A 24,365-nucleotide genomic window follows, 5' to 3' on the forward strand; every position below is an offset into this window, starting at 1 on the left:
ACACCAGTGCAGGTTAATAGCACTCTTATATCACTGTTTATTTTTGTTGCTCATTCTCTCTTTATTGATCACTGTGGCTGTGAATTCCCCGTGACAACACTGAAGAACAGCATCAAAGCCTGAGTCGTACCACCCGAGACCCTTCTCTCCACTCGCTGTGGGGCGTATTCGTTACTTTTATTTTCTTTCTTCTTCTCTTGTTCTCTCTTTTTTTATTCTTTAGGCGATGGAACAAAACAAAAGTGCTGTAAACATGGTTGTCGCTGTGGAGCACCAGAAGCGTCAGGAGCCGTTGGTATTAGAGGTCTGACAAGACTACTGGCCAAGCTTGGAATGATAGAGTGGAGGAGGGATAAGAGGAGGAGGAGAAGGGAGAGGAGAGGAGGAAGAGGAGGAGGCTGTGGAAGCGCTCACTGTTGGATGCGACGCAGAGACTGGACGTGGAAAGTCTGAGCGTGGGAGCCCCACTCCCTGTAGTTTTTGTACTCTCCGCCATGACGGTCGCACTCCATGATGTACTGGTAGCCGCAGTAACTGGGGAACTGGTAGCACACCCAGCTAAAAGAGGAGAGGGGAGAAAATATCCCGTAACAAGCCCCAGCCCTTAATCTAGGCACTTGTAGATCAGAAAGAGTTGGCCTGTACAGTACATGTTAGTCATCTGTATAATATCCAGGGACACCATATAATAGCTCATTGTTTCAAATGTTTCACCATAGTGTCCCTTTACACATTTGACAGAGGGAGGTCAGTAAGGTCACAGGACACTCATTTAGATAATTCATAATTTCAGTCCTGAAATTGGGTTTTACTTAGTTCTATTATGATCAATGACAGAAATGATTATCCTGTCACAGTTTATCTAGTAGATCAGACTCACCACCTGGCCAGAACACTGTTGAAGGGGAAAGGACCGAAAAGTAATGAAGTTGCTTTATATACATTTATATACATTTCACAGACTTTATATAGACTTTGTAGCTTTACAATAGTGGCTTGTGTTATATTTTATATTTAACTATTCTGTGCTATTCTTACTGCATACTGCACTTTTTTGCAGTTTGTCCAAGTTTTGCGACCACTAGACTCAATTGATTCTTCTATTTCTGATTGTTATGAGCATAATCTTCTGTAGTGTGAAAAAGGAAGCCAGGACTTTTACTCATTTTACTTACACTCCGTTCTGGACCTGCATGGATCCGATCTCGTTGTTGCCCCAGCCCATGGACTGCAAGGAGGGGTAGTCGTCGTTCATCTCCCACTGTTTGCCAATTCAATTCTCCCTTTCCAACACCACAATATTGGACTCATGGTTCTGTGCAGTTCAGACAGAGGAGTGGTCAACTTCAGGTCACATTCAACCTGTTTCAGCCCTATTTACCATATATATACTGTGTAGAATTATGATGGAAAGTACGAGATCTTTATAATTATGTGTTTGCTTTCCATGATGTTCTACATCTTTAATTAATTTAGTCTTTCAATGCTTTCAATAACGCTGGTAGAGGCTACCAAGGATAGCTATTTGTATCTATTAAATGTAATAATGACAGTGTCAGTAACAGTGAGTAGAGCCAGACTCTGTCAGTGTCAGTCACAAGAGCCAGAGACATGGACTGAGGCCAGAAACCGGGCTTCTGGGCCTCTGTTCCAATATCTGGGCCTCTGTTCCAATATCAGTACTAGCATACTATGTGAATGAAGCAATGTATTGGTTATTCTAAGTGGAATGCTAGAATGGCTAGAGGACTAAGCCCTTGGGAACTATTCTAACTAACATCTCTAAAGTACTCTCTAACAGGCTCACATGGGATCATGTTGATCTGTTTCACTACAGCTGTCAGCTTAGCATAACTAGACTGGGGCTTGCACACACCCTGCCATTTAACAGCAATGCAAGGCAGTCCAACTTGTTTAGTAATGTTTCCCCTACCATGACTCAAGCAAAATACTCAAGAAATACTATATGTTATGCTGCCACCATAAAGCCTGCATCAAATAGATTTATTATAACCCACCAAATAACTGTCTTGTGGTTTTATATCTAAACTCCTTACTAGTCAATGAAAACAACATAATATAGTGCCTGTCTGGTCTGTCTGGCCTGGTCTGGTCTGGCAGAAACAGGAAGTTGGCTTCAGGTAGTTATAGTCCTGCATGCCTCCTGAACAGAGATTACAAAAAATAGCCTATGTCAAACATTTTACCTGTAAACACTTCATTGTCTCTGCTTCAAAACCACTCACTTTTGGAAGCACAAACCAAAGAAAGTGGGCAAGCATACAAAATAAACGTGACTGTCACAAGCAAGTGTGTTGACTCAATCTTTCTGTTTAGGTCATGAAAGCAACAGCATGGATACAGGCCTAACAGTTTGAATCAGAAACTTCCTTAAATCTTCACATAACCCAGGATGTAGGCTACAAAGTGTTGATCAATGCAAAGTGCCTCTGGCAGAGCAGAGTAGGCTGTGGCCAGCCAGTCCAGGGCTGCCTGGTGGAGGAATGTGTTTGCTGTGGCCTGGTGCCACCTGCCGCTCAGGCAGCATTCCCAGAATGCCCTCAGCACAGAGCCAGACAACCCTAGCTCCTAACCCTAAACCTAACACTAATTCTAACCTTAACCCTAAACCCCCTAGAAATAGCATTTGACCTTTGGGGACTAACAAAATATCCACAGTTGGTCAAACTTGAGCTTGTTTACTATTCTTGTGGTGACTTCTGGTCCCCACATTTATAGTTAAACACACACACACACACACACACACACACACACACACACACACACACACACACACACACACACACACACACACACACACACACACACACACACACACACACACACACGCACACACACACACACGCACACACACACACACACAGGCAGCTGCAGAGACAGCTAACCTGGCTGCATTAGATTTGGCCAACTACAGAACGTGGCTTTAATACAGGAATCCTGAGAAGGTATTTGACACAGATGCAGTGAGAGGAGATGAGGTGGGGAGAAAAGGAAAAGAGGAAACAAGTGTCCATCCATCCATCATCAGTGAGTGACTGTAATCACTTACCAGGCACCAGATAAAAAGCTATCTCTAGTAAGGCTGTTTAATCCACACACATCAGGGTTAAATGTGTGTGTGTTAGGCTACTTCTCACAGAGAGGAAAGGTATCAGAAAGCACAGAGTAAGCCCTTACTAACACAATACTGAGTCAGCCCAGGACAAGCTAGAATACAAGCCAGAGTGGTACATGCAGCTGTTGAACATCCTCTCAAATGGCTGCATCACTGTAACTGCCTGGCATGCAGATTAATTCTGGGTACTGTTGTTTTCATTGACTAGTAAGGAGTTTAGATATAAAACCACAAGACAGTTATTTGGTGGGTTATAATAAATCTATTTGATGCAGGCTTTATGGTGGCAGCATAACATATAGTATTTCTTGAGTATTTTGCTTGAGTCATGGTAGGGGAAACATTACTAAACAAGTTGGACTGCCTTGCATGGCTGTTAAATGGCAGGGTGTGTGCAAGCCCCAGTCTAGTTATGCTAAGCTGACAGCTGTAGTGAAACAGATCAACATGATCCCATGTGAGCCTGTTAGAGAGTACTTTAGAGATGTTAGTTAGAATAGTTCCCAAGGGCTTAGTCCCCTATGGTGACACCAGCAGGGTGCAACAGGCCTAGGCTATGTCTCTGACAGTGTCTCTATGGACACTGGCTAATAACCTTAGCCTGAAAAAGACTGTACAGTGTGCATTGTAACAATGCTCCTAAAAATACCAATCTTGTACTGACTTTTCGTGTTTAACAAAATTTGCCCGGGAGCACCTGTGATGGCAACATGTCATATTACACAATATCTGAGAGTAAACATCCTCCAGACATAGGCTAGAGGTCCTGTCATGAGCTCAATCAGCCCCACCCTCCACATCCTCCCTCCAGGCAGGATACACACGGAGTGATAGTGACACACCCTCATCTCACTGTGAGGTAACCAGTGTGTCTATATCTTTCACCTGACCCATGCCCTGGCCAAAGCACCCCAGCTTTCACAGATGAGAACTATACATAATATAAGAACGAATGGCGTTAAAGAGGCTACGTGGGGTTAAATGTAAATACACTAGGCCTGTTAGTTACTCCTTCTTTACTTTACTCTGAAGTGGTAGAGGACAAAGAGAAAAGTGTACAGGAATGAATGTAACACTACTGTTATCAGCCCTTGTTGTGGTTTGTGGGTTTTCTGACATTCTGATTCCGAAATGTGCATGTGTGAAAACCAGACCTAGGTTAAAATAGTAAGGCAATGTATTTACTTTCAAATATACAGTAGTATATTGTAGTAGCTGAATTTGATTGAATTTCAAATGATATATTTTCCAACACAATGTCACAAAAAAACATCCTTAATGTGACACAGCTATTGTCCAAGAGTCTCCCAGGGAGTTGTTGTACATTAACCTCACATCCCAAGACAAGAGGATCATTGACTGACTTTGATAATCATAAGAGGACAGACTTTCAACAAGATTCACTTCAAGACATGTGATTGTGTTATGGCAATAAACTTTTAAAAAGAGAAATCCCCAATAACTACGCTCGTCATCACTACAATCACCATCATGTCTGTAGTTCTCTCTGTTTGCAGTGATGAATGTTTGTAGCATTAGGCCTACTAATCCTGCAATACATTTTGTATTGGCTTTCCACCCAGACCACAGTGACCTATTTATTGCCTTGCTCAATCAGCCCTGTTCTCATTCGCCAGTAAAGAATCGATTAATTCCAGAATCCAGACAAAAGCTGCAAACACAAAGCTGCAAGGCCTATGAATACAGGGTACCTAATCCGGCTAGCAGGAAAACAGCCTTGTTTGAATAACATTCAGTGCAGAGCTGGAGCAAATCGGCCTTCAGTGTTGTAACCGTAAATGAGGCCACATATGTTCTTCAATATAGTTCTCTACTACAGCATAATGATTTGTCCCGATGGCTGTTAACAGGTTAGCTGTGATGTCAGTGAGCTAGAAGACAACAGCCCATCTATGAGATAACTATCAGTTATGAAAAACAAATAACCAGAAAAACAGACCTATAGTAGGCCTAGCAGTTCTCATTTCAGCATCATGCTAAATCATGATGATAAACACTAAACTAGACACAAGAGAGACCACAGGGTACCAAGATCAACAGAATTGACTGTTGTTGTCATCCAACTATGACAACATTTGTTCCTAGTGAATACACCCCTGAAATAAATGTTTTGTCTGTCTCAGACTGTAGACTCCCAGTCATAAATAACACGTCATACCATTCCTACTTACTAACTGTATCAGGTAAGACCCAAGTGCAGACTGTGTTGAAGTAACAGTGTTTATTGCAACAAAAGGGGCAGGAAAACAACAGGTCAAGGCAGGCAGGGGTCGATAATCCAAAGTAGTGGGGGCCAAGGTACAGGACGGCAGGCAGGCCCAGGGTCAGGTCAGGTCGAGGTCGGTAATCCAGAGTAGGGGCAAAGGCACAGGACGGCAGGCAGGCAAGAGTCAAAACCAGGAGGCCGCGAAAAGAGCGACTGGGGAAAAGCAAGCGCTGAGACAAACCGCTAGTTGACTTGAACAAACAAAACGAACTGGCACAGACAGACAGAAAACACAGGTATAAATACCCAGGGGATAAGTGGGGAAGATGGGCGACACCTGGATGGACTGACTGTGGGTTAGCCAGCCAAGCTTCCTGTCTCAGGGTCTGTCTGCCTTTCATACGCTTTACCAACCCAACCCAATCTGGTGGACATCTGTAGGGGGCTTTATCCATTTATCCATGTAATCCATGTAATATTGTCACGCCCTGGCCATAGAGAGGCTTTTATTCTCTATTTTGGTTAGGCCAGGGTGTGACTAGGGTGGGCATTCTAGTTTCTTTATTTCTATGTTTTCTATTTCTTTGTGTTTGGCAGGGTGTGGTTCTCAATCAGAGGCAGCTGTCTATCGTTGTCTCTGATTGAGAACCATACTTAGGTATCCCTTTTTTTTACACCTGTCTTGGTGGGAAGTTGACTTTGTTACGGGCACATAGCCTTTAGCTTCACGGTTTGTTTTTGTAGTGTTTATTGTTTTGTTCGGCGTTCTTCATATTATAAGCGCAGCAATGTGCAATGCTACCAAATACTAATTGTGTGTATGTAAACTTCTGACCCACTGGGAATGTGATGAAAGAAATAAAGGCTGAAATAAATCATTCTCTTTACTATTATTCTGACATTTCACATTCTTAAAATAAAGTGGTGATCCTAAGTGACCTAAGACAGGGACTTTTTACTAGGATTAAATGTCAGGAATTGTGAAAAACTGAGTTTAAATGTATTTGGCTAAGGTGTATGTAAACTTCAGACTTCAACTGTACATACATACACACACATATATATATATATATATATATATATGTATAAACATTCATACATATACACATATACACATACATATATACATACATACATACATACATATACACACTTCTTTTTAATATACTGTGGCAGACGGCAGGGAGAGGTGAGGGGAGTGGTAATTGAGGAGAGATATATTCCACGTCGATGGCTCCACCCCCAAGCCTTATATGCACTTCCTGCCCCAACGAGGCAAGACTGTGCTTCGTTAAGCCAGGGAATGATTGGCAATAAAAGAGGAGGCAGCCTGCACAAAGTGGCAGAGTGGGGGAGAACCAAGAGTGGTATGAAAAGTGAGAAAAGTAGGGGTGGGATAACCTGTTGTGACCTGGACTGTCAGATTATCCTACTTGTGTACCGGATTGGCTAAGGACCTGAGTGTGAGGAGTGCCACTGGAAAACGGAACGGACAATGAGAACGGCTAATGAGAACGGCTTGTGGACTGTGAGGTGATTGGTGCATTTCCCCCTCTTCCCCAGTGTACCAAAACCTCTAATAAACTTCCCATTTGCAGTCTATTTGTGCAACTGGTGCCTGTTTTGTTATTGAACTTGGTGACGTGGAAACCCCACACCATTGAGCCTGCTACAATACCTTTATTATTTCCCACAAACCCTACCATCCCTACCCAATTGGAGTAAACTAATAAACAATAACACTTAGGCTTCTACCTTCAGTTTATACATATTATACACACTTTACAGACAATCCATTTTACAATGGTTATATTTTTTTTCTTTTTAGCCCTTCCTCTATTTCTGATGTCCATCCAGTTTGATTTCTATTTGTAACTGCTATTTCACAACATTTCTGAACCTATATACATTTTACAGACCCTGTATGTTTTACATTGGTTATCTTGTTATTAGTCCCACCCTTCAGCTCCATTCAACCCCTCCCATCCATCTCTTAACACCAACCATTTTGGATTTCTATTTGCCATATATTTTTCAAGTGTGCTGTGATGCTTCACAGAAGTCCCGAACCTTTCTATTTTCATAGCTTCTACAGATTGTTAATTAAAGAAACATTTTTGCTAAAATAATTATATTATTGATCAATTGACTATGACTTTTCAAATCACCCAGTATTGCTATCTGCAGCGTTAGTTCTAGGTAAATGTTGCAATTTTTCAGCCATTCCTGGACCTGTGACCAAAAACGAGTTACATATGGACAGTACCAAAATAAATGATCTAATGACTCTGCCTCCTCGCAGAAAAATCTGCAGAACTGGAAAGGTTGTTGGTAAAAGAGTTTATAAGGTTTAAATATAAATGATTCAATAATTCTACCCGGAAACTTAACCATTAGGGATTAGAGGTTATGTAGCATGGATAAGGAGTAATTAAAAGTATTAAACATAAGTCCAACTAGGTTAGACTGGGAGAGAGAGGAATGTGTGTATGCATAAGAAAACACCTAGAAACAATTAAACTATGGTTGAACCGACCCGGCTATAACTCTGGGAAGATAAGATAGGACAGGGAGCACCCCTCCAGGTTTCCTTTATCTGGGGGGGACTGGAACTATCAGCTGGGTAGTGAGAAACTGTGGTGAGAATTGTAGAGAAGAAGATAGCTCTCCTAATGTTAGTGTGTATGTATGTGCGTAGGATATCTACTGTTTGTGTGGAAGTATGTGCGCAGCTATAAAATGGATGTCTTTGTATTCTTGACTTTAGAGTGCTCTCGTGAATAAACATTTGACTATTGTAGGCTGGGCCTCTGTCTGTTTTCATTTCAACCAGTATCTTACAAATTCTGGGTTGCAGACTGAGTAGTTAATTGAAGTTCAGTTTATGAACATTGAGAACATAATTCTTTCAACAGTTGTATCCCCCATATATATAACATTCTATTGGTTGCAAGAATATTGTATAATATTTTAAATTGAAAATGTCAAAGTTTTGAATCCAGCGTCGTTTGCGTGTCAATTCATAAACCATGTGCCATGAAATCGGTACATCGAAAATCTCTTACCAACTATTTTGCCATTCATATGGCACAGCTGTCATTTTTGTTGGTCCTTAAATTAAATTGATATCTTTTTATTTATCACAATTTTCTTTAACCATTTTTGGTCTTTAATGCAGGGCCGACAGACAAGTTCCTTACTTTTTCCCCCTTCCACTTGCCTCTTCCATTTTTGTGGTAATGCTGCAATTAGTTGGTAGTAATTTTGGGTAGAGCAGACATTTCCATATGTCTGTGTTAGCTGCATGTCCTATTTATGATATAATTTACAAAAATGATACCTTTTTTTTTATATTGAAAAATAAGTTTAATCAATTAGTGTATTTGAGTTTAACCACAATATTTGTTGTATTTGTTCTGTCTTTTCAGGTGGATTAAACTGAAATTGCAACCAACTTTCTAAGGCTTGTTTAAAAAATAACAATATTTTGGAAACGATTTTGTTTTCAAATACCTGAAAGTGAACAGTTGTAATCTGAATAAAGGGAATAAGGCCATTCTTGAAAATGGGGTGAGACGTTCTTACTGATTTACTAGAGAACCATTCCAGATTTAAGTATAACTTTTGTATGACTGATGCCTTTAGTGAGAGGTCTAATGCTTTAATATTTAATAATTTCTGCCCCCCGAATTCATATTCATTATATAAATAGGCCCTTTTACTTTTGTCTGGCTTGCCATTCCTAACTAAATGGAATATTTTTGGTTCATATAATTTAAAAAGCAGGTCACTAGGTGTAAGCAAAACCATAAGCAAATAGGTAAACTGTGAAATGACTAAAGAGTTACTCAGGGTGATTTTTCCACAAATAGACAGGTATTTTCCTTTCCATGGTAGCAAGATCTTATCTATTTTTGCTAACTTTCTATAAAAATGTATTGGAGTGAGATCATTTCTTTCTTTCGGGACATGTATACTGAGTATGTGCACATCCCCGTCAGACCATTTTATTGGTAAAATACACGGTAATGTAAAAAAAAAAAAAAAAAAAAAAAAAAAATCTTTCACCTTTATTTAACCAGGTAGGCAGTTGAGAACACGTTCTCATTTACAATTGCGACCTGGCCAAGATAAAGCAAAGCAGTTCGACACATACAACGACACAGAGTTACACATGGAGTAAAACAAACATACAGTCAATAATACAGTAGAAAAATAAGTCTATATACAATGTGAGCAAATGAGGTGAGATAAGGGAGGTAAAGGCAAAAAAGGCCATGGTGGCGAAGTAAATACAATATAGCAAGTAAAACACTGGAATGGTAGATTTGCAGTGGAAGAATGTGCAAAGTAGAAATAGAAATAATGGGGTGCAAAGGAGCAAAATAAATAAATAAATACAGTAGGGGAAGAGGTAGTTGTTTGGGATATATTATAGATGGGCTATGTACAGGTGCAGTAATCTGTGAGCTGCTCTGACAGCTGGTGCTTAAAGCTAGTGAGGGAGATAAGTGTTTCCAGTTTCAGAGATTTTTGTAGTTCGTTCCAGTCATTGGCAGCAGAGAACTGGAAGGAGAGGCGGCCAAAGGAGGAATTGGCTTTGGGGGTGACCAGAGAGATATACCTGCTGGAGCGCGTGCTACAGGTGGGTGCTGCTATGGTGACCAGCGAGCTGAGATAAGGGGGGACTTTACCTAGCAGGGTCTTGTAGATGACCTGGAGCCAGTGGGTTAGGCGACAAGTATGAAGCGAGGGCCAGCCAACGAGAGTGTACAGGTCGCAGTGGTGGGTAGTATATGGGGCTTTGGTGACAAAACGGATGGCACTGTGATAGACTGCATCCGATTTATTGAGTAGGGTATTGGAGGCTATTTTGTAAATGACATCGCCGAAGTCGAGGATCGGTAGGATGGTCAGTTTTACGAGGGTATATTTGGCAGCATGAGTGAAGGATGCTTTGTTGCGAAATAGGAAGCCATTTCTAGATTTAACTTTGGATTGGAGATGTTTGATGTGAGTCTGGAAGGAGAGTTTACAGTCTAACCAGACACCTAGGTATTTGTAGTTGTCCACATATTCTAAGTCAGAACCGCCCAGAGTAGTGATGCTGGACGGGCGGGCAGGTGCAGGCAGCGATCGGTTGAAGACCATGCATTTAGTTTTACTTGTATTTAAAAGCAGTTGGAGGCCACGGAAGGAGAGTTGTATGGCATTGAAGCTCGTCTGGAGGGTTGTTAACACAGTGTCCAAAGAAGGGCCAGAAGTATACAGAATGGTGTCGTCTGCGTAGAGGTGGATCAGAGACCCACCAGCAGCAAGAGCGACATCATTGATGTATACAGAGAAGAGAGTCGGCCCAAGAATTTAACCCTGTGGTACCCCCATAGAGACTGCCAGAGATCCGGACAACAGGCCCTCCGATTTGACACACTGAACTCTATCAGAGAAGTAGTTGGTGAACCAGGCGAGGAAATTCATTTGAGAAACCAAGGCTATCGAGTCTGCCGATGAGGATGTGGTGATTGACAGAGTCGAAAGCCTTGGCCAGGTCAATGAATACGGCTGCACAGTATTGTTTCTCATCGATGGCGGTTAAGATATCGTTTAGGACCTTGAGCATGGCTGAGGTGCACCCATGACCAGCTTTGAAACCAGATTGCATAGCGGAGAAGGTGCGGTGGGATTCGAAATGGTCGGTAATCTGTTTGTTAACTTGGCTTTCGAAGACCTTAGAAAGGCAGGGTAGGATAGATATAGGTCTGTAGCAGTTTGGGTCAAGAGTGTCCCCCCCATTTGAAGAGGGGGATGACCGCAGCTAATTTCCAATCTTTGGGAATCTCAGACGACACGAAAGAGAGGTTGAACAGGTTAGTAATAGGTGTTGCAACAATTTCGGCAGATAATTTAAGAAAGACAGGGTCCAGATTGTCTAGCCTGGCTGATTTGTAGGGGTCCAGATTTTGCAGCTCTTTCAGAACATCAGCTGACTGGATTTGGGAGAAGGAGAAATGGGGAAGGCTTGGGCGAGTTGCTGTGGGGGGTGCAGTGCTGTTGACCGGGGTAGGGGTAGCCAGGTGGAAAGCATGGCCAGCCGTAGAAAAATGCTTATTGAAATTCTCAATTATAGCGGATTTATCGGTGTTGACAGAGTTTCCTATCCTTAGTGCAGTGGGCAGCTGGGAGGAGGTGTTCTTATTCTCCATGGACTTTACAGTGTCCCAGAACTTTTTTCAGTTTGTGTTGCAGGAAGCAAATTTCTGCTTGAAAAAGCTAGCCTTGGCTTTTCTAACTGCCTGTGTATATTGGTTTCTAACTTCCCTGAAAAGTTGTATATCACGGGGGCTGTTCGATGCTAATGCAGAAAGCCACAGGATGATTTTGTGTTGGTTAAGGGCAGTCAGGTCTGGAGAGAACCAAGGGCTATATCTGTTCCTGGTTCAAATTTTCTTGAAAGGGGCATGCTTATTTAAGATGGTGAGGAAGGCATTTAAAAAAAAAAACAGGCATCCTCTGCTGACGGGATGAGGTCAATATCCTTCCAGGATACCCGGGCCAGGTCGATTAGAAAGGCCTGCTCACTGAAGTGTTTCAGGGAGCATTTGACAGTGATGAGTGGAGGTCGTTTGACCGCTGACCCATTACGGATGCAGGCAGTGATCGCTGAGATCTTGGTTGAAAACAGCAGAGGTGTATTTAGAGGGCAAGTTGGTTAGGATGATATCTATGAGGGTGCCTGTGTTTACGGCTTTGGGGTGGTACCTGGTAGGTTCATTGATAATTTGTGTGAGATTGAGGGCATCAAGCTTAGATTGTAGGATGGCTGGGGTGTTAAGCATGTCCCAGTTTAGGTCACCTAGCAGCACGAGCTCTGAAGATAGATGGGGGGAAATCAATTCACATATGGTGTCCAGATCACAGCTGGGGTTAGAGGGTGGTCTATAGCAGGCGGCAACGGTGAGAGACTTGTTTTTAGAGAGGTGGATTTTTAAAAGTAGAAGTTCAAATTGTTTGGGTACAGACCTGGATAGTAGGACAGAACTCTGCAGGCTATCTCTGCAGTAGATTGCAACACCCCCCCCTTTGGCCGTTCTATCTTGTCTGAAAATGTTGTAGTTAGGGATGGAGATTACAGAGTTTTTGGTGGTCTTCCTAAGCCAGGATTCAGACACGGCTAGGACATACGGGTTGGCAGAGTGTGCTAAAGCAGTGAATAAAACAAACTTAGGGAGGAGGCTTCTAATGTTAACATGCATGAAACCAAGGCTATTACGGTTACAGAAGTCATCAAAAGAGAGCGCCTGGGGAATAGGAGTGGAGCTAAGCACTGCAGGGCCTGGATTCACCTCTACATCACCAGAGAAAATGAGGAGGAGTAGGATAAGGGTACGGCTAAAAGCTATGAGAATTGGTCGTCTAGGACGTCCGGAACAGAGAGTAAAGGGAGCAGGTTTCTGGGGGGGATAAAAAAAGTTGCTCTTTGCTGTATTTGTTGAGTCTCTCTCTAGTCATGGTTTTAATAGTTTTGAAATATCACATTATCAACTTTGCTGTGTGTTCAAGGAAATTGTGCAGACACTGTGATCTGAGCTATCTGATTGGCCAGTGGTAGGCCTAATAGGTGCATTTTTTTTTTATCTCTGGACCTGCTGAGTAGGCGGAGTTCTACCTTCAGACACATTAAATGGTTCAACATGGGAACACTTTGCATTCCTGGCACTAGTGCTGTTGAATCAAGTCAAGATCGTGATCGACTGATGTAGGGAGTTTTTCCTTGGGTACTGGTTTGATTGAGCTCTGATTGGATGACAAGCTCTGTTTCTGGTCTGTAGAAGGGGGGTAGGATAATAGCTAGGGTCACAAATCTTTCCTATCCAATTGACCTGACCATGAAAAACTCTGGTCCCTATACAGGAACACAGGAAGTTCTTACCGTCATCACTGCTATCATCATTGACACTCAAAGTAGGGTTAACATGTTTTTGCTATCCAACTACTTAGGGTCTGAATTTTGCATAGCTAATTGTAGAGCTTGTGTTTGTACGTACGTAGGGTATAAATGAGGCTTACGGGCCTTGTTTGGGGACCCAGGTAAAGTTCCAGCCTCCCTGGGTGTTCTTGCGGACGAAGGCCTGTCCCTGGGGAAAACTGTGTGTCTTGAGTCTGACGCTGCTGGAAGGGTTTAGGGATATGCTGAAGGCCAGCTCTGTCTGGCTACGTGGGGTAGACAATGGGGTAGTCATCACGTCACCCCCTATGGGACTGGAGAGACTACGGCAGTGCAGGCTGGGAGTGTGGTGCATCCCGGGACTCCTGTCCTGAGACAGGTTGGGTGAGGAGGCTAAGATGGGCCTGAATGACTGTATTGGATCAGGTGGCGAGAGAGTGTTGACCGATTGGGGCAGTGGGGGTTCATAAGGGGTGACATGGAAATTGGGGGGGACTTCTATGCTAGGGCTGTATAAGACAGACAGCACAGTTCCAGTGAAGTCAGAGCCGGAGTCTGTAGAGAGACTGTAGTCACTGTTGGTGTTAAAGCAGTAATCATTGGATAGTCCTATACTGGCACCATTGCACAGGCCATCAGTAGGTGAGTCATAAGCAGTATTTTTGTGATCGGTTGTTTGGCAGTAGTCACCAGAGGAGTCTGTGACGGAGCTGGATTTGGTGAGGGAGCTAATGGAGCAGTTGAAGCTGTATTCAGTGGATGATGTATCGATGGTGTCCTCGTCTTTCAGGCCCAAGGTATGCAAGATCCACAGGTCCACAGAATCGGTGCAGGCTAGCTCCTCTTCAGAACAGAACTCCAGGGACAAGTTCCGGCAGGTCCGTTTCACCTGAGAACCAAGGAGCAGCTGACTGGCACTGAGGTTCCGGAATTCTCCAACACCATGCAGATTCTGGATTTCAGAATTCCGCTTCCGGTTCCTCCTCCCATCGCCACTCTGAGCAGAGAGAAGGCTCTATGGAAAAGGAGGAAGAAGCGAAAGAGCGAAAGAGACGGTTTGAGAGAAACTACACCTCTGTAAAGTGGGAATATGAAGTAAATGCACCATCATGTTGCAGGCAATATTCCCTAAAAAATGTTGGGCACTGACCAAATTTCAGGTCTACTGAGCACAAACTTGAATGTTGTGAACACTGAGGCTGTACCTGCTTTAAGTTACAGTTAATAGTGGCCTACCTACTAAAACAATGGAGAAAATGCATCCCATAACATTTTAACATGGAAATAGCTGTTCTATAATTCAGCCTACAGTAGCAGCCAATGTGTTGTGTTCAATGTTGGCCTATGTTCCATGAGACTTTTGAAAAAACATGCAAGGCTTCACATAAACCTGTTTATCCACTTGTCCTTCAGACAAGGAGTTGACTGAAAATGTTGTTGTGTTGTTTGATGCAAGAAACCACTTTACAAAATAAAATGCATTATTATTCCCATACCATTATTACAGAGAATCAGACAAATTATGCTACCCTCTGCCTATTGGCTACTTAGCTTATTGAAGCCTGTCTCAAAACACACCACTGTCCCTTTAAAAAAAAAAGCTCTTTACCTGACTTTTCAAAGAAGTCTAGAAATGTACAAGTTTTGTCCTCTTGTAGGAAGCAATCACTCCCCTATTGCTGACTACAAAGGATCTATAACTGGGCTAATAACTCACGAACTAACAAAAGATATTAACAAAATGTGCACACATGGCTACATGCTACTCTCACTTTGATCTCAAACAAGCGCATCTACTCAAGACCACTCATGCTTTAAACAGTCCAGTTCAAAGTAAATGGCACAGATCCATATATGGTAATGGTTTATTTGCATTTATAAACTGGGTGGGTCGAGCCCTGAATGCTGATTGGCTGACAGCCGTGGTATATCAGACTGTATATCATGGGTATGACAAAACATGTATTTCTACTACTCTAATTATCTTGGTAACCAGTATAAAATAGCAATAAGGCACCTCGGGTTTGTGGTATATAGCCAATATACCACGGCTAAGAGCTGTGTCCATGCACTCCGCGTTGCGTTGTGCATAGGAACAGTCCTTAGCTGTGGTATATTAGCCATATACCACACCCCCTCGGGCCTGATTGCTTAAATAAGCCTACTGCAGTTCTGATTGGTTATGTCACACCGGTCTGTGTAAAGCATGTCAATACTAATATTGTGTTGATTTGATCACAATTACCACAGTAAATGGAAACGTTGACAGTGTTAACTAACAAGAAAAAATCTAAAAAGTTGAGATTTTCTAAAAAGTTCAATCTGATACTGTATTTCTTCTACCCCGCAGTCCAAGGGGAGCGGCGCGGTCTGCTGCGCGCCAGGGGAACGCACGCAGTTTAGAGGGAACATTGGTTGCAGGCTTTCCAAAGGGCAGCCTTATTTACTATGCTATGTTTAGAGATGAAACTTTAGAGAAACAGATGAAATTTATCAACCAATTCATCCATGAAGCAATTACCTTAGTTTTTTCCTCCAAGGCTTTCACACATGAGGAGTTTAAGAATTCTTTTAGATTGTTATTTTCCTCTTGCAGTCTTGCCAATTCCTCCTCTCTTTGTATCAATGTGTCTTGAAGCTTAGGAAAATGAAGGAAAAATGTGTAAATATCAACAGTACAAATGATATCTTCATTATTTTATTTACTCATTTGAATATACAGTGGGGAGAACAAGTATTTGATACACTGCCGATTTTGCAGGTTTTCCTACTTACAAAGCATGTAGAGGTCTGTAATTTTTATCATAGGTACACTTCAACTGTGAGAGACAGAATCTAAAACAAAAATCCAGAAAATCACATTGTATGATTTTTAAGTAATTAATTTGCATTTTATTGCATGACATAAGTATTTGATACATCAGAAAAGCAGAACTTAATATTTGGTACAGAAACCTTTGTTTGCAATTACAGAGATCATACGTTTCCTGTAGTTCTTGACCAGGTTTGCACACACTGCAGCAGGGATTTTGGCCCACTCCTCTATACAGACCTTCTCCAGATCCTTCAGGTTTCGGGGCTGTCGCTCGGCAATACGGACTTTCAGCTCCCTCCAAATATTTTCTATTGGGTTCAGGTCTGGAGACTGGCTAGGCCACTCCAGGACCTTGAGATGCTTCTTACGGAGACACTCGTTAGTTGCCCTGGCTGTGTGTTTCGGGTCGTTGTCATGCTGGAAGACCCAGCCACGACCCATCTTCAATGCTCTTACTGAGGGAGGGAGGTTGTTGGCCAAGATCTCGCGATACATGGCCCCATCCATCCTCCCCTCAATACGGTGCAGTCGTCCTGTCCCCTTGCAGAAAAGCATCCCCAAAGAATGATGTTTCCACCTCCATGCTTCACGGTTGGGATGGTGTTCTTGGGGTTGTACTCATCCTTCTTCCTCCAAACACGGCGAGTGGAGTTTAGACCAAAAAGCTGTATTTTTTGTCTCATCAGACCACATGACCTTCTCCCATTCCTCCTCTGGATCATCCAGATGGTCATTGGCTTCAGACGGGCCTGGACATGCGCTGGCTTGCGCAGGGGGACCTTGCGTGCGCTGCAGGATTTTAATCCATGACGGCGTAGTGTGTTACTAATGGTTTTCTTTGAGACTGTGGTCCCAGCTCTCTTCAGGTCATTGACCAGGTCCTGCCGTGTAGTTCTGGCCTGATCCCTCACCTTCCTCATGATCATTGATGCCCCACGAGGTGAGATCTTGCATGGAGCCCCAGACCGAGGGTGATTGACCGTCATCTTCAACTTCTTCCATTTTCTAATAATTGCGCCAACAGTTGTTGCCTTCTCACCAAGCTGCTTGCCTATTGTCCTGTAGCCCATCCCAGCCTTGTGCAGGTCTACAATTTTATCCCTGATGTTCTTACACAGCTCTCTGGTCTTGGCCATTGTGGAGAGGTTGGAGTCTGTTTGATTGAGTGTGTGGACAGGTGTCTTTTATACAGGTAACGAGTTCAAACAGGTGCAGTTAATACAGGTAATGAGTGGAGAACAGGAGGGCTTCTTAAAGAAAAACTAACAGGTCTGTGAGAGCCGGAATTCTTATTGGTTGGTAGGTGATCAAATACTTATGTCATGCAATAAAATGCAAATTAATTACTTAAAAATCATACAATGTGATTTTCTGGATTTTTGTTTTAGATTCCGTCTCTCACAGTTGAAGTGTACCTATGAAAAAATTACAGACCACTACATGCTTTGTAAGTAGGAAAACCTGCAAAATCGGCAGTGTATCAAATACTTCTCATCCACTGTATATATATATATATATATATATATATATATATATATATATATATATATATATATATATATATATATATATACATACACACACACACACACACACACACACACACACACACACACACACACACACACACACACACACACACACACACACACACTTTAAAAGGCTAATTAATCATAATAAAACCCATTTGCAATTATGTTAGCACAGCTGAAAACTGTTGTTCTGATTAAAGAAGCAATAAAACTGGCCTTCTTTAGACTAGTTGACTATCTGGAGCATCAGCATTTGTGGGTTCGATTACAGGCTCAAAATGGCCAGAAACAAAGAACTTTCTTCTGAAACTCGTCAGTCTATTCTTGTTCTGAGAAATGAAGGCCAATCCATGCGAGAAATTGCCAAGAAACTGAAGATCTCGTACAACGCTGTGTACTACTCCCTTCACAGAACAGCGCAAACTGGCGATAACCAGAATAGAAAGAGTGGGAGGCCCCGGTGCACAACTGAGCAAGAGGACAAGTACATTAGAGTGTCTAGTTTGAGAAACAGACACCTCACAAGACCTCAACTGGCAGCTTCATTAAATAGTACCCGCAAAACACCAGTCTCAACGTCAACAATGAAGAGGTGACTCCGGGACAGTGTCACCAGCAAAGCACCGTCACACCATAACACTTCCTCCTCCACGCTTCACAGTGGGAAATACACGTGCAGATATCATCTGTTCACCAACACCACATCTCACAAAGACACAGCGGTTGGAACCAAAAATCTCCAATTTGGACTCCAGACCAAAGGACAAATTTCCACTGGTTTAATGTCCATTGCTCGTGTTTCTTGGCAAAAGCAAGTCTCTTCTTATTATTGGTGTCCTTTAGTAGTGGTTTCTTTGCAGCAATTCAACCCTGAAGGCCTGATTCACCCAGTCTCCTCTGAACAGTTGATGTTGAGATGTGTCTGTTACTTGAACTCTGTGAAGCATTTATTTGGGCTGCAATCTGAGGTGCAGTTAACTCTAATATACGTATCCTCTGCAGCAGAGGTAACTCTGGGTCTTCCTTTCCTGTGGCAGTCCTCATGAGAGCCAGTTTGATCATAGAGCTTGATGGTTTTTGCAACTGCACTTGAAGAAACTTTCAAAGTACTTCAAATGTTCCATATTGACTGACCTTCATGTCTTAAAGTAATGATGGACTGTCGTTTCTCTTTGCTTATTTGAGCTGTTCTTGCCATAATATGGAGTTGGCTTTTTACCAAATAGGGCTATCTTCTGAATACCACCCCTACCTTGTCACAACACAACTGATTGGCTCAAACACATTAAGAAGGAAAGAAATTCCACAAAATAACATTTAACAAGGCATATCTATTAATTGAAATGCATTCCAGGTGACTACCTCATGAAGCTGGTTGAGAGAATGCCAAGAGTGTGCAAATCTGTCATCAAGGCAAAGGGTGGCTACTTTGAAGAATCTCAAATATATTTTGATTTGTTTAGTAAACACTTTTTTGGTTACTACATGATTCCATATGTGTTATTTTTGATGTTTCACTATTATTCTACAATGTAGAAAATAGTAAAAATAAAGAAGAACCCTGGGATGAGTAGGTGTGTCCAAACTTTTGACAAGTACCGTAAGTATTCAGACACTTTGCTATGAGACTCGAAATTGAGCTCAGGTGCGTCCTGTTTCCATTTATCATCCTCGAGATGTTTCTACAACTTGATTGGAGTCCACCTGTGGTAAATTCAATTGATTAAACATGATTTGGAAAGACACACACCTGTCTGTATAAGGTCTCACAATTGACAGTGCATGTCAGAGCAAAAACCAAACAAAAACCAAACCACTACTAAAGGAAATAAAGGTGAAATAAAAATAAAAGAGGCCTAAGGAATTGTCCGTAGAGCTCCAAGACAGGATTGTGTCGAGGCACAGATCTGAGGAAGGGTACCAAAACATTTCTGCAGCATTGAATGTCCCCAAGAACACTGTGGCCTTAATCATTCTTAAATGGAAGAAGTTTGGAACCACCAAGACTCTTCCTACAGTCGTGGCCAAACGTTTTGAGAATGACACAAATATTAATTTCCACAAAGTATGCTGCTTCAGTGTCTTTAAATATTTTTGTCAGATGTTACTATGGAATACTGAAGTATAATTACAAGCATTTCATAAGTGTCAAAGGCTTTTATTGACAATTACATGAAGTTGATGCAGAGTCAATATTTGAAGTGTTGACCCTTCTTTTTCAAGACCTCTGTAATCCGCCCTGGCATGCTGTCAATTAACTTCTGGGCCACATCCTGACTGATGGCAGCCCATTCTTGCATAATCAATGCTTGGATTTGTCAGAATTTGTTCTCAATGGGATTAAGATCTGGGGAGTTTCCTGGCCATGGACCCAAAATATCGATGTTTTGTTCCCCGAGCCACTTAGTTATCACATTTGCCTTATGGCAAGGTGCTCCATCATGCTGGAAAAGGCATTGTTTGTCACCAAACTGTTCCTGGATGGTTGGGAGAAGTTGCTCTCGGAGGATGTGTTGGTACCATTCTTTATTCGTGGCTGTGTTCTTAGGTAAAATTGTGAGTGAGCCCTTGACTGAGAAGCAACCCCACACATGAATGGTCTCAGGATGCTTTACTGTTGGCATGACACAGGACTGATGGTAGCGCTCACCTTGTCTTCTCTGGACAGGCTTTTTTCCAGATGCCCCAAACAATCGGAAAGGAGATTCATCAGAGAAAATGACTTTACCCCAGTCCTCAGCAGTCCAATGCCTGTACCTTTTGCAGAATATCAGTCTGTCCCTGATGTTTTTCCTGGAGAGAAGTGGCTTCTTTGCTGCCCTTCTTGACACAAGGCCATCCTCCAAAATTCTTCACCTCACTTTGCGTGCAGATGCACTCACACCTGCCTGCTGCCATTCCTGAGCAAGCTCTGTACTGGTGGTGCCCCGATCCCGCAGCTGAATCAACTTTAGGAGACGGTCCTGGTGCTTGATGGACTTTCTTGGGCACCCTGAAGCCTTCTTCACAACAATGTAACCGCTCTCCTTGAAGTTCTTGATGACCCGATAAATGGTTGATTTAGGTGCAATCTTACTGGCAGCAATATCCTTGCCTGTGAAGTCCTTTTTGTGCAAAGCAATGCTGACGGCACGTGTTTCCTTGCAGGTAACCATGGTTGACAGAGGAAGAACAATGATTCCAAGCACCACCCTCCTTTTGAAGCTTCCAGTCTGTTATTCGAACTCAATCAGGATGACAGAGTTATCTCCAGTCTTTTCCTCATCAACAATCACACCTGTGTTAACGAGAGAATCACTGACATGATGTCAGCTAGTCCTTTTGTGGCAGGGCTGAAATGCAGTGGAAATGTTTTGGGGGGGGGATTCAGTTCATTTGCATGGCAAAGAGGGACTTTGCAATTAATTGCAATTCATCTGATCACTCTTTATAACATTCTGGAGTATATGCAAATTGCCATCATACAAACTGAGGGAGCAGACTTTGTGAAAATGTATATTTGTGTCATTCTCAAAACTTTTGGCCATGACTGTAGACCTGGCTGCCTGGCCAAACTGAACATACGGGGAAGAAGGGCCTTGGTCAGGGAGGTGACAAAGAACCAGATGGTCACTCTGACATAGCTCCAGAGTTCCTCTGTGGTGATGGGAGAACCTTCCAGAAGGACAACCATCTCTGCAGCACTCCACCAATCAGGCCGTTATGGTAGAGTGGCCAGACGGAAGCCACTCCTCAGTAAAAGTCATATGACAGCCTGCTTGTAGTTTGCCAAAAGGAACCTAAAGGTCTCTCAGACCATGAGAAACAAGATTCTCTGGTCTAATAAAACCAAGATTCAACTCTTTGGCCTGAATGACAAGCGTCACGTCTGGAGGAAAACTGGCACCATCCCTACGGTGAAGCATGGTGGTGGCAGCATCATGCGTGTGGGATGTTTTTCAGCGGCAAGGACTGGGAGACTATTCAGGATTGAGGGCAAGATGAACTGAGCAGAGTACAGAGAGATAGATCCTTGATGAAAGCCTGCTCCAGAGAACATTCCAACAGGACAACGACCCTAAATACACAGCCAAGACAACGCAGGAGTGGCTTTGGGACAAGACTCTGAATGTCCTTGAGTGGCCCAGCCAGAGCCTGGACTTGAACCTGAATGAACATCTCTGGAGAGTCCTGAAAATAGCTATGCAGCAACGCTCCCCTTTCAACCTGACAGAGCTTGAGAGGATCTGCAGAGAATAATGGGAGAAACTCCCCAAATACAGGTGTACCAAGCTTGTAGCGTCATACCCAAGAAGACTCAAGGCTGTAATCGCTGCCAAAGGTGCTTCAACAAAGTATTGAGTAAAGGGTCTGAATACGTATGTAAATGTAATATTCCGTTTTCTGAAAAACTGTTTTTACTTTGTCATTATGGGGTATTGTATTTAGATTGATGAGGAAAAAAATACAATTTAATCAATTTTAGAATAAGGCTGTAATGTAACAAAATGTAGAAAAAGTCAAGGGGTCTGAATACTTTCCGAATGCACTATAACAGGGTTAAGTGCCTGGTAAGGGGCTTGAGTGCCTTGCAAGGACCCAACGGCAGGTAGCACATGAGATTCTGATGTAGCACATGAGATTCTGATGAAAGAACCCCTCCAGTTTTTTGTGTGTAAATACCTGCTTGTTTCTCTGCAAATGTGGCAACAGGTGGTCATTCCAGTTGGGGTCAGGTGGAGAGGTCCCACAGTCCAAGCGGGAGAGGAGACAGAGACATGACCCTAAATATCAAAAATATAATATCAATAACAGCAAATTGCAGTAAAGGCTTTTGATAGATTTGCTGACTAAACTCAATCGCATGATGTACATTACATCCATGGAGTTGAGTGGATACTAGAGTTTGTGGAGTTAACCTCCAACTACTTAGAGTCGCTGTGTGTCCTCTGTAGCTGCATGCCTTTCTGTTAACTGAAATCCATACTTTTTAATAAAACGTTAATCAAATACAACCACTGCTGCTGTTGCTCTAAATGGCAAATAAGTGCGAATGCGCATGTGCCAATTGAATCTCGACGAGCAAACAGTCGGTGGTTGTATTTGATTAACGATTTACTAAAAAGATGGATTTCAGCAAAGAAAGAAACTCACTCAGCTACAGTGGATGAACATAGGTACACGGTAAGGGTTTAAGAATTTACAATTTTAGAAGTATCGATTGCACAGCGACTCGAAGTAGTCAGGGATTCACTTCACAAACTTTAGTCTCGACTCAACTCCGTGGATGTGATGCACATTTTGGAGTTGAGTTTAGTCAGCAAGAGATAGATAGGCCTACATGAGTAAATAATGTGTACAGTATAAAGAAAAGAAAGAAAGAAAGGAAACAGTCAGAAGACTTTGGCCAGGATGTTAGATCAATCATATTCTGTGACATCCAAATGCGGATAATTCCAGTGATAAACGTGCTAGCCCAACGGAGTTTCAAGCTGAACATAGCATATCGCTGCTAAATAAAAACTTACCCCGCTGTGTCGGCTCCTGCTGGCAGGCTGTGTTGTCTGGGGAACCAGCGGCCCAAAAGGAGGCCAGAGTCACCGTGGAAACATCAACACTGTCTGCTGACGTTGGGGCGGGGTAAGGGCAGTCGTAGAGTTGGCCCCCTACGAAGCTCAGATCTTGGCAAGTCTGGGCAGTGCGCTGTAAAACAAACATGCACGAGGGATAGCTCATCAATAAAGTCATAGCTTATCAATTAAAGGCCTTATAGTAGATAGCCTAAAGTAGACCATATTTGTTCAGTCGAACTATCAGAAATGTCATATTGGAAGTATATCATTGTATATTATAACATGTTCATGATCATCAATTGTGACAATAATTGATCACCTAATGCAGATAGATGTAATGAATTGTGATCTGTCTGTCTCTCTTGTATGGAACTATCAAAAATTGGCTCCAAGGAACGTTAGATGCAACATCCTTATTTGGTGTGAATTCCAGTTAGATCGAATAAATTCAACAACCAGATGTGTTTAAAATATAACTAAATAAGTAGATTGCCTCAAGCTATCTGCAATTTCCCATGTCGTAATATGAAATGCGTAGAAGGTTCCTCGACAGTTGTAGCGATCACCTCCCGCAAAGGCGGAGGTGTTGCTAACATTTACGATAGCAAATTTCAATTTACAAAAATAAAAATGACGTTTTCGTCTTTTGAGCTTCTAGTCATGAAATCTATGCAGCCTACTCAATCACTTTTATAGCTACTGTTTACAGGCCTCCTGGGCCATATACAGCGTTCCTCTCTGAGTTCCTGAATACCTATCGGACCTTGTAGTCATAGCAGATCATATTCTAATTTTTGGTGATTTTAATATTCATATGGAGAAGTCCACAGACCCACTCCAAAAGGCTTTTGGAGCCATCATCGACTCAGTGGGTTTTGTCCAACATGTCTCTGGACCTACTCACTGCCACAGTCATACTCTGGACCTAGTTTTGTCCCATGGAATAAATGTTGTAGATCTTAATGTTTTTCCTCATAATCCTGGACTATCGGACCACCATTTTATTACGTTTGCAATCGCAACAAATAATCTGCTCAGACTCCAACCAAGGAGCATCAAAAGTCGTGCTATAAATTCTCAGACAACACAAAAATTCCTTGATGCCCTTCCAGACTCCTTCTGCCTACCCAAGGACGTCAGAGGACAAAAATCAGTTAA

The 24,365-nt window shown here is 42.4% G+C and overlaps 1 pseudogene; it reads right to left on the bottom strand.

Moving 5' to 3' along the window:
• Positions 1-410: 410 nt before the first annotated feature.
• LOC120028420 lies at positions 411-23,352 on the bottom strand (annotated as a pseudogene).
• Positions 23,353-24,365: the final 1,013 nt, after the last annotated feature.

The sequence above is a fragment of the Salvelinus namaycush genome, chromosome 34, assembly GCF_016432855.1.
Source record: "Salvelinus namaycush isolate Seneca chromosome 34, SaNama_1.0, whole genome shotgun sequence".
Lineage (NCBI taxonomy): Eukaryota > Metazoa > Chordata > Actinopteri > Salmoniformes > Salmonidae > Salvelinus > Salvelinus namaycush.